The sequence below is a fragment of the Drosophila nasuta genome, chromosome X (assembly GCF_023558535.2).
Source record: "Drosophila nasuta strain 15112-1781.00 chromosome X, ASM2355853v1, whole genome shotgun sequence".
Lineage (NCBI taxonomy): Eukaryota > Metazoa > Arthropoda > Insecta > Diptera > Drosophilidae > Drosophila > Drosophila nasuta.
Window position 1 is genome coordinate 15,744,721 of NC_083459.1, and position 9,089 is coordinate 15,753,809.

Consider the following 9,089-nt stretch of genomic DNA (forward strand, 5'->3'; position numbering starts at 1 on the left):
AAAAAGATCTAAAATGCATTTGCTATTGCTTGAATTGCAACATTTTAAACTAAAGTATTTATTTTAAAGTTTTTTAAAATAACAACCGTTTTAGTAGCTTTTTTTTTTAAGTGCGTTTCGTTTTTGCTGATGGAATGGACCGCTAGTTAGTGAGTGTATCAAAAACCATGCGAGCTGCCAGCAACAAAACAACAATTGCTAACATCAACACAGCAACACACACCGCACACACGCACATCACAAACATACACACATACACACATACACGGACACACGGACACGCACATACCACTGGTCGGAGAATACATTTACACATGTAAACAGACACATGCATGCACACAAACATACTTATGTATTTTCTGGGCATATGTAGGTGCTGTAGACGACAGGACAATTCAGCTGCGAACAGGACAGAACAGAGCCAAAAAGACCAGAAGGCGAAACAGAGGAGGGGGAGGACGAGGAGAAGGAGAAGGAGGCGGTGGAGAGGAGCAACAGAGAAGCAAAAGACAGGAGAGGACAGTGGCTGGACAGGCGACAAGTGATGGCGGCTCCCTTCTGGCGTTTTCAAACGAAAGAGAAAACACAACACAACGAAGGACGTAAGCGTTAAAAATCATGAATTCTACTTTAAACTGTGACACACTTATGTATGTGATCTCGTTCTCAGTTTCTACTTTCTCCATCTCCTGTTCCTTCATTGTCTCTCGCTTTCGTTTTCGTGCATTAAACATTCGTTTACACAGCACGCACACACAGGAGTTGCAATGGATTAATTCATAAAGGAGTGTTGAGTAACTACAAAAATCCAGGCTATAGATTATATATATGGGTTTATCATTTCCCTTTGAAATTAAGCATCACAATTCTGCATATGCGACCACACATATTAAAAATATCTTTTTAATCAAAGTGCTGTGCATATAATCATTGCAATGATTAGTTGTATGAAATCAGTATTCATGTTGCATGCTGTAAATTACATTAATTACTTGTTGTTGTTACATGAATGTTTAACAATTTCATAATTTGTGGCCTTTTTAATATTTGCGTCACATCCACAGCAAACATTGACAATTAATTTTTATTTTTGTATCGTTCATTTCATTATTCTCTGCCTTGAATTTTATTGGCTTTTCATTTTTTGCATCTATTTCATTTTACTCAAGCTTATAATCATTTTTATAAAACTCGAAATTTATCGTTGTGCATAGTTTTATAATATTAATTAGCTTAATTTTTTTCTATGTATTTCATATACATATTTAATTTATTATTTTATATTATGAGACTTTTTTCGAATCTAAAATCATGTTTATGCAAATCAAAGTTTATTCTTATAAATACATATTTTGTAATATTTTATTTTTTGATTATTTTATTTATATAATTTATCATATTGATTACTTCATTATGAGTCTATTCTTTTCTTGGCAAAATATAGTAGTTTAATTTAAAATGAAGTAATTAAAAGTGAAATATTTTTTAAAAGTTACTTTTTACAATATTATTTAGTTTGAAAAGATTTATTAATTCTTTTAACATTATCAGCCTATTATTTATCTTTTGATCTTTCTTGTTTTATGTTCTTCTTTAAATTCCATGTAAGAATGTATGTAAAAGTTAGACAAAAATATATATGTAAATGTAAAATTGCCCAAGTATTTTGTTAATTTGAAGTTCACTGTTTGTTGTGGCACTTTTGTCGCCTGGCTGTTGCATGCCACGCTGCTTGACTGCTGGTTGCATGTTTATCGGCTCATCTCTAATGAAACGTTATGTTTTGGCGTCGACAGCGACGGCAACATCGCAATGCTTGACTAACTTTTTGTAGCGATGCCGTCGCGACGCGTGGAAGGACGATGTGACGGTGTGGAAGAGACGGGGTGAGTGAAGGGCAACGGTAGCCGCAGCCACAGCCATTAACCGCCCACGCACATTTGCAGCGCTCAGCTTCATTAGATGCGCAAATGAACAGCACAGCTCACTCACACACACGCATAGCTGAAGATACTTTGTTGTTGTTGAAGAGGGATAAAAAGCGATGTGTGTATGCGTGTGTGTGTGTGTGGGTATGTGTGTGTGAACTTTAGCAGCTGGCAGCAGTTGCGCTAACAGTTGCCCAGCTTCAATGTTGCCACCAAGGCCACTGACAATGTTGATGCCGTCGCCGCCGCTGCCGTCGCTGCTTCAGCTTGCAACTCCCCGTTCCCTGTTGGCTCCCATTGCTCTGGCTCTCTTTTGTTGGCTGACAGCGCCAGCATTTGGTGTTTGGTGGTTTCGCATTTTGTTTTTGTTTCTGTTATTGTTGTTGCTGCAGCTGCAGCTGCAGCTTTAACCCATGTCCCGAGTCGCAAGTCCGAGTTTGGCTGGCAGTTGCAGGATCTGGGCAACTGGCTCAGCGACGCTTAACCCGCTGCCACAACATGCTGCCTCTCCCTTTCGCGCTCTCTCTCTCTCTTTCTCTTTCGTTGTCTGCCTCGGCTGGGGTGGGGGTGGGGGTGGATGGTGTGGCTTGTTAGTGCTGTGCAACGACCACAGCTCGTAGGCTTAAAAAACAACTTTGCACACTGGCCAATGGCCAATGGCGCAATTGAAGGCACATTTCGTGGTATTTGCCAACCAGCTTGCTATTTTCCCCTTCTCTGCTCTCTCTTCTCTATATATATACTATATATACTATATGTACATTTGCTTTTCTCTCCTCCCCACTCATCGAACGCTTCATTTTCATTATCTTTTAATCTTTAAAACAAGTGCATCGAAAGTTTTGTGCTCTCGCCTGATTAGTTTGCCAATGCCGAGTCGATAATGTGGGCGTGGCTGCATTCGAAAAACTTTCAGTTCATTTTCAGCATTATTTTTAACACCCATCGTTAGCAAATTAGAGCTGCAAGCGTGACACGCTCGCTCTTTCTCATTGTTTCTATCAATTTCTGTGTTTCTTACTAATTGATTTCGTGCTACTTATTCTCGGTCGTGTCGTGTCGTGTCACGACACGTTGCCAACACCAGAGTTGGGGGGCAGTTAAATCCATATAAGAGGTAATTCGTTTGTGTATTTAATGGCATACTCGTACTCATGAGTTACTCGTTTCGCTTCCAGCTGTTAACTTCTACTGCCTCCTTCAACGTTATATGGCGCATTTATGAAATTCAATTTGGCATACTGCAATATTTCGACTCAATTCAAATGGAAAAGACAAACATATTACGTACAGAACAATATATAATTGCAACAAATATATACATGTATGTATGTGTGTGATACACGTATCATAAAAGATTACGTATACGCAGCATTCTATGTGTGCGTTTAAACAGTTGCTGCCAAATTGATTAAACATGTTGTGGTTTATTGTCTCTACGCTCTCTGAATATGTTCATTATGCACCACTCTAAACCCCCCGAAAATTCCGAATTGGCATATCAAAGAGATTTATCTAAATATATGTACATCCTGTATGGCAGACAATTCTCTTGCACATCTTGTTCTACCCGATAATCGACACGAATTGTATTCATATTACGCATACGCAATGGACGCACGTGTGTCCGTACATACATACATACATACATACGGAGGTATTTGTGGCCATCGAGAGAATCTAGATTCGGCTTAGTCTTCAGGCGTGTTAATGAAGTACAACACATAGCATAAATTTTACTTTGTTTTCAAACGCTTTTCAATGTTTGCTCTTTACCATGATTTTCATTTTGCTCAATTACGTATACGTAATGTGGACATCAAATTTCTAACAGTAAGTAATATGTAGCCGAGTGTTTATGCATTTAATCTGGATCATTATCATTATTAAATCTATATTTTATTGGTCCATCAACGCTGCGTTGAATGCATTTGAATGTTTTAAGTACACATTACGTATACGTAATTTAAATTCCTTTAACACATTCATTATACGCATTGCGCTTAACGTAAACATTAAACAATTTCGATTATTGTTTAGTATTAGAGTAAATTCAAAGTGTTAAACTTTTTATATTACTTATACGTAATTTAAGAGTAATTTTGCAAATGGATATTAAGTATACGTTATTATACATTTCTTGTATATATAGTTTTGAATTGGATCTAACTTACGAGATATTTGAAAATATAATGTCCACATTACGTATACGTAATTTGAAATCCGCAAATGCTTAATAAGTATACGTACTGTACCTAATAATTGACAGCAACGAATTTGGTTTATTATTACGTATTTCAATATTTAAAAGCATTTCAACAATTAAAGCAATAATACAGTACGTATTCTTAATTTAAGACTTCGCCGTCCAAAAATTGTACTGCTTGTGCACATTACGTATACGTTATATATATATATATTTCATTAATTTGTATTGTGAGACAGTTGAGATTAATTTAAATTTCTTAAATACATATGAAGTGGACGTACTGAAAAGAGTCAAAGAGTCTATATTGTTATTTGATTAAATTGAAGCTCCCTACATTTATATATTGCGTATACGTAATATCAGACTTTACTTTGTATTGTGAGACAGTTGAGATTGATTTGAATTTCTTAAATACATATGAAGTTGACGTACTGAATTTAATACAAACTTCAAATATCAAAGAGTCTATATTGTTATTTGATTAAATTGAAGCTCCCTACATTTATATATTGCGTATACGTAATATCAGACTTTACTATAATATATTTTGTTATGTTTGAAAACACACGTCCTTTCTCATCGTACGTAGCAATGCGTGACAGGATTATGTTGTGCCGAATACATGTCTCTATGCGTATATTTGTATGACTCGTGATGATTACTATTCCAATGTTTACACAATCAGACTTGATTGTTCTTGTTACTGTTGTTGTTGTTGTTGTTGCTGTTGATTTTGTTGATATTTTTTTTGGTTTTTTTGGGTATTCCCTCGTTGGAGTGATGGATTGTCCTGTGGATTGATACAATATTTGCAATTGATTTCAATAAAAATTTAAATGATTCAACATATTGTCCATTTTAGAATCTTAAATCGTCATGTGAAAATGCTGGGATTTGGTTATTCATGCATGTGCCATTGATGTGTGTGTCTATGGTGATGGCAAATGGCATTGACGTTGGCGTTGGCGTTGGCATGCGGCGCTTGAGCAGACGTCTATGTATGTGTAGCATGTGTGTGTGTGTGTGGCACAGTATGTGTGGCACGGTGGCGTGTGCCTCTGACTATTGACATTCAACATTTCAATGCGGAAACGTTTTGTTTGCATGCTTTAAAATTGAAATTTTGTAGCTGCCTTTTGCTTTTTGCTCTCTGCGTTTGCTTTGTTGCTTTTTAGCCATTTGGCTAAAGCAATAAAATATTTGATTTGTTATGGAAATTGCATTTGGTACGGTGGCATTTTTGCCAAATTGTTTTTCTCGATCTCTTCAACTCTCGCTTTCCCTCCCTCGTTCTCGTTCTCTCCGTCGTCTCTCTCCTGCGGTAGTCTCGCTTACTGTGTATTGATATATTCGCATATCCAAAATTTTGCGTGCACTGCACAATGCAATCAATGTACACAAAACGTCAGTGGCTGACTTGGTGCTTCACTGTCTGCTGCCAGCCAACAGGTAAAGCGGCCAACTGTGTGTGCATGAAATAGCGGAAGAGAGAAATACTATATAGTAGAGAGAGTGAGGAGGGGACGGAAGCAACACTCTGGTCGCTTGAGCAAAGGGATTTTTAATAAAATTACAGTCCGTCGGTCGATGCAAACTCGTGTGTTTAACCATTTGTGCTTCGTATTGCGAAATTCAGTATTTGCTTTAAATACCAAAAGCGAACCGTTTGATGCCCTCTATTTCCTCGGGCCATGGAAAATATCGTCATAAAAGAGCCAGTTGGAGTTGGACTTATGCGACAAAATATATTTGTGTTTGCACATTGAAATTCTGTTGTTATGGCCCTGGGATACGATATTTTATTAAATCAAAATAAATACAATAAAGAAACAATTTAAATCAGTAATTTTGTCAATTCAATTTAGTTTCAACTAGTTTCACTTCCAAAATTCGTGTCAAGCATTAATCTGTTAATTCTAATATAAACACAAAAACAACAACAATATATGGAAAGTATATTATAGTTTTAAATCGATTATGTCAACAGCTTTTTTGGAAGTCAGCATTTCATTTGCTCATTAAATATTTATGTGAGACAATAAAAAGTTTTCCAATAAAATGCAAAACATATCAAAAGCAATAAAATTCGTTTTCGCTACGCCCAAAACTTTCCGTTCCTCCCTCTCTCTCTCTCTCTCTCTCTCTATTTATAATCAATCAATAAATTTTGTTTTTCCACTCCAAAACCAAAAAAAAAAAAAAAAACATATTTAAATTGCTATGCAAAAGCATATTTATCTTTCGGCATTATTCGATTTGAAAAGTTTGATTAAAAACTTATTGATAATTTGCCAGAATGTTTCTTAAAGCAAACTCGATTAGTTTTTGCCATATGTAAATATTAACACAGTTGGCTTTTAATTGCTGGCACAAAAATTTCATTACAATTGCATAATAAGCACAAAAGTTCCACAACAGTCCGAGTGTCTGTACTATATGTGTGTGTGTGTGTGTGTGTGTGTGTGTGAGCATGGTCAATGGGGCATTTAAGAGCTCTGGCGGAGAGGGTGCCGAGGATATCTCTTCATGGAAAGTCAAGTGCCCTGAAGGGGCGCACTCGACCATGAGCTGACCATAGTTAAAAGACACAAAAAGAGAAAAAGAAATGCGAGAGAACTCTGCTGAACTGCAGTAAAATAGTTTTTAAGCATTCAGTTTCAGTTTCAGTTTCTTGGTCCCGAGTTGGCCCCAAATGTGTTGGTGGAGTGGAGTGTTTATGTTTGTGTTGGCAGCAGCAATTGCATATGGTTCCGTTTTGTTGGTCAAGTTCAACATTCAATTAGAATACATTACAGGCTCGGTGACACGTGAACCCGAAATCCTGTAACCGAAAAATACACACACACATGCAAACTTAAACTATCTGTCTGCCCTTGGCATATGACCTGGCTTGGGCGACAGGGAGCAGGGATCAGGACCTCGAATGTGCCTAAAGATAGCACTCAGTCTCTGTCTCAGTTTCAGTTTCAGCTTCAGTCTCTCTCTCTCGTAGTCTCGTTCAACCTGCAGCAGAAGGATGGCCTGCTCATATGTGTGTGTGTGTGTGTGTGTGTGTGTAAAAGTTTTGTGGCCTCTGCAAAATGTCCGAATAGTTTTATATTCATATGCATATTTGGGCATAGCGAACGAGTGAGCAATCGCCGGATGTTCAAACCATTCATATACACTTTATATATACATATATATGTATATATGTAATATATGTATGTAGATGAGACGAAGGATGAGTAGTTGAACTACATCAGAGGACAGCGCACAAGATAAAACAGAGCACAGCACAGGACTTGTTTAAAGAGAGACCAAGCTCCGAGCAGATCCTGACTGACTTGCCTTTTTCCCCCCATTTGCTTTCAGCGTTGTTCGTGCGTTTGCTCTTCTCCCCTTCCACCTCACGGTCTCTCTATCACTCTCATTTCACGCCCCTTTTCCGGTTGCTGCTGCTGCTGCTGTTGCCAAGGCTTATGTACATTTTTATGGCCTACAGAGTGTAAGACTGGGAAAAGGAGAGGAGGAGGGGAGGGTGCTGGGACTGTTCCCTGGTTTGAAGGCTTTTATGACTTTGTTATGAAGTTTGTTAGGTGTAAATTTGATGTGGCGAGCGGCTGTTTTTCGGCCCATATCCGTATCAGTAGTTGGTTCCCTTTTTTTTTTGTTGCGCTTCGCTTTCTCTCTGTCGGCTTCCCTTTTGCTGCGTTTGCCTTGTGCGTTGTTGTTGCGGCACGCGCCACACAATGCGTAGTCGAAGTACGCCGCACACAAAAAGAGGAAAAAAAACACAAAAAAAAAAAAAATTGGAGAGGAAGTAGTCCCTGAAACGTAGAGCGTCGTCGTCGTCTCTGGCTGCGTTTAATTGCCAAGTTTTGTAGGCAACATAATTTATGGCCTGCCATGGCATGTTATGAAACTAAGGAGTTGGAGGCGATGGCGGTGAGGGAGAGGGAGATGGAGAGGGAGGGAGAAAACGATTGCCAAGGCAAATTGAATACAAATTCGCTTACAACTAATTAAGCAGATGGCCTTAGACGTTAGTTCAGTTGAAGCTCCCATTCCACTCTGCTGCTTGCCACACTGTGTTGTAGCTTTAGCAAATTTGAATTCACGCTGAGCGAAATGGTTACAAACAAGCAAGCGAGAGAGCTTAACATTCAGTTGCAGCTCTCGGCTACTATACAAATCATGCAGCTGTCCTTACCCCGCCCCGCCCCGCCCCCACCCAGCACTTTCCCACTTCTGGTGCCTGTGGCACGCATAACGAGCTGCCACAAAACGTTGCATACATTTTGTCTCTATCTGTATCTGTTTGTCTGTGCGTGTGTGTGTGTGTGTGTGTGTGTGTGTGTGTGTGTGTGTGTGCAATTGATGACTTGTCGCTGGGACAACAACTACAGATTTTAGACGACGAGTCAACGAGTTTGTATCGCTCTCTGTGTCTGACTGTGTGGCATCCATATTCATGTGTGGCATGTCGAATGCTCAATCCTGTTTGATTGCACACACACAAACACACACACATACGGACGTATGCATATGCATATTTGGGCCTGCTTTAGATGTATCGACGACTCTGAAGTCATCGTATTAGCCAGGTGCCTTCAATTTTTAGCTGTTTGTAAACGCTTCGACTTTTGTGCCTTGTCAGCGTGGCAAGTGGCAAGTGGCAAGTAGCGTGTGGCGTGTGCCGCATTTTCTGGGCTTTTATGGCCGTGTGTCTCCAATAATAATGACAAATCGGTTCACAGCTTTGCCTGGGCATATATCGGCCACTAACACACAGACATACACACACACATGCACACATGCACAAGCACACAGATGCTAACTTTCATGTCACGTTCGTGGCGAACGAATGGACTCCATAAAGTCAAAAGGCCCAGCCACAAACGTGTGAATCTCGACCAGGCTATAAAAACACGACAGATATATACAGTAAATATATGCGATATATATTGAGC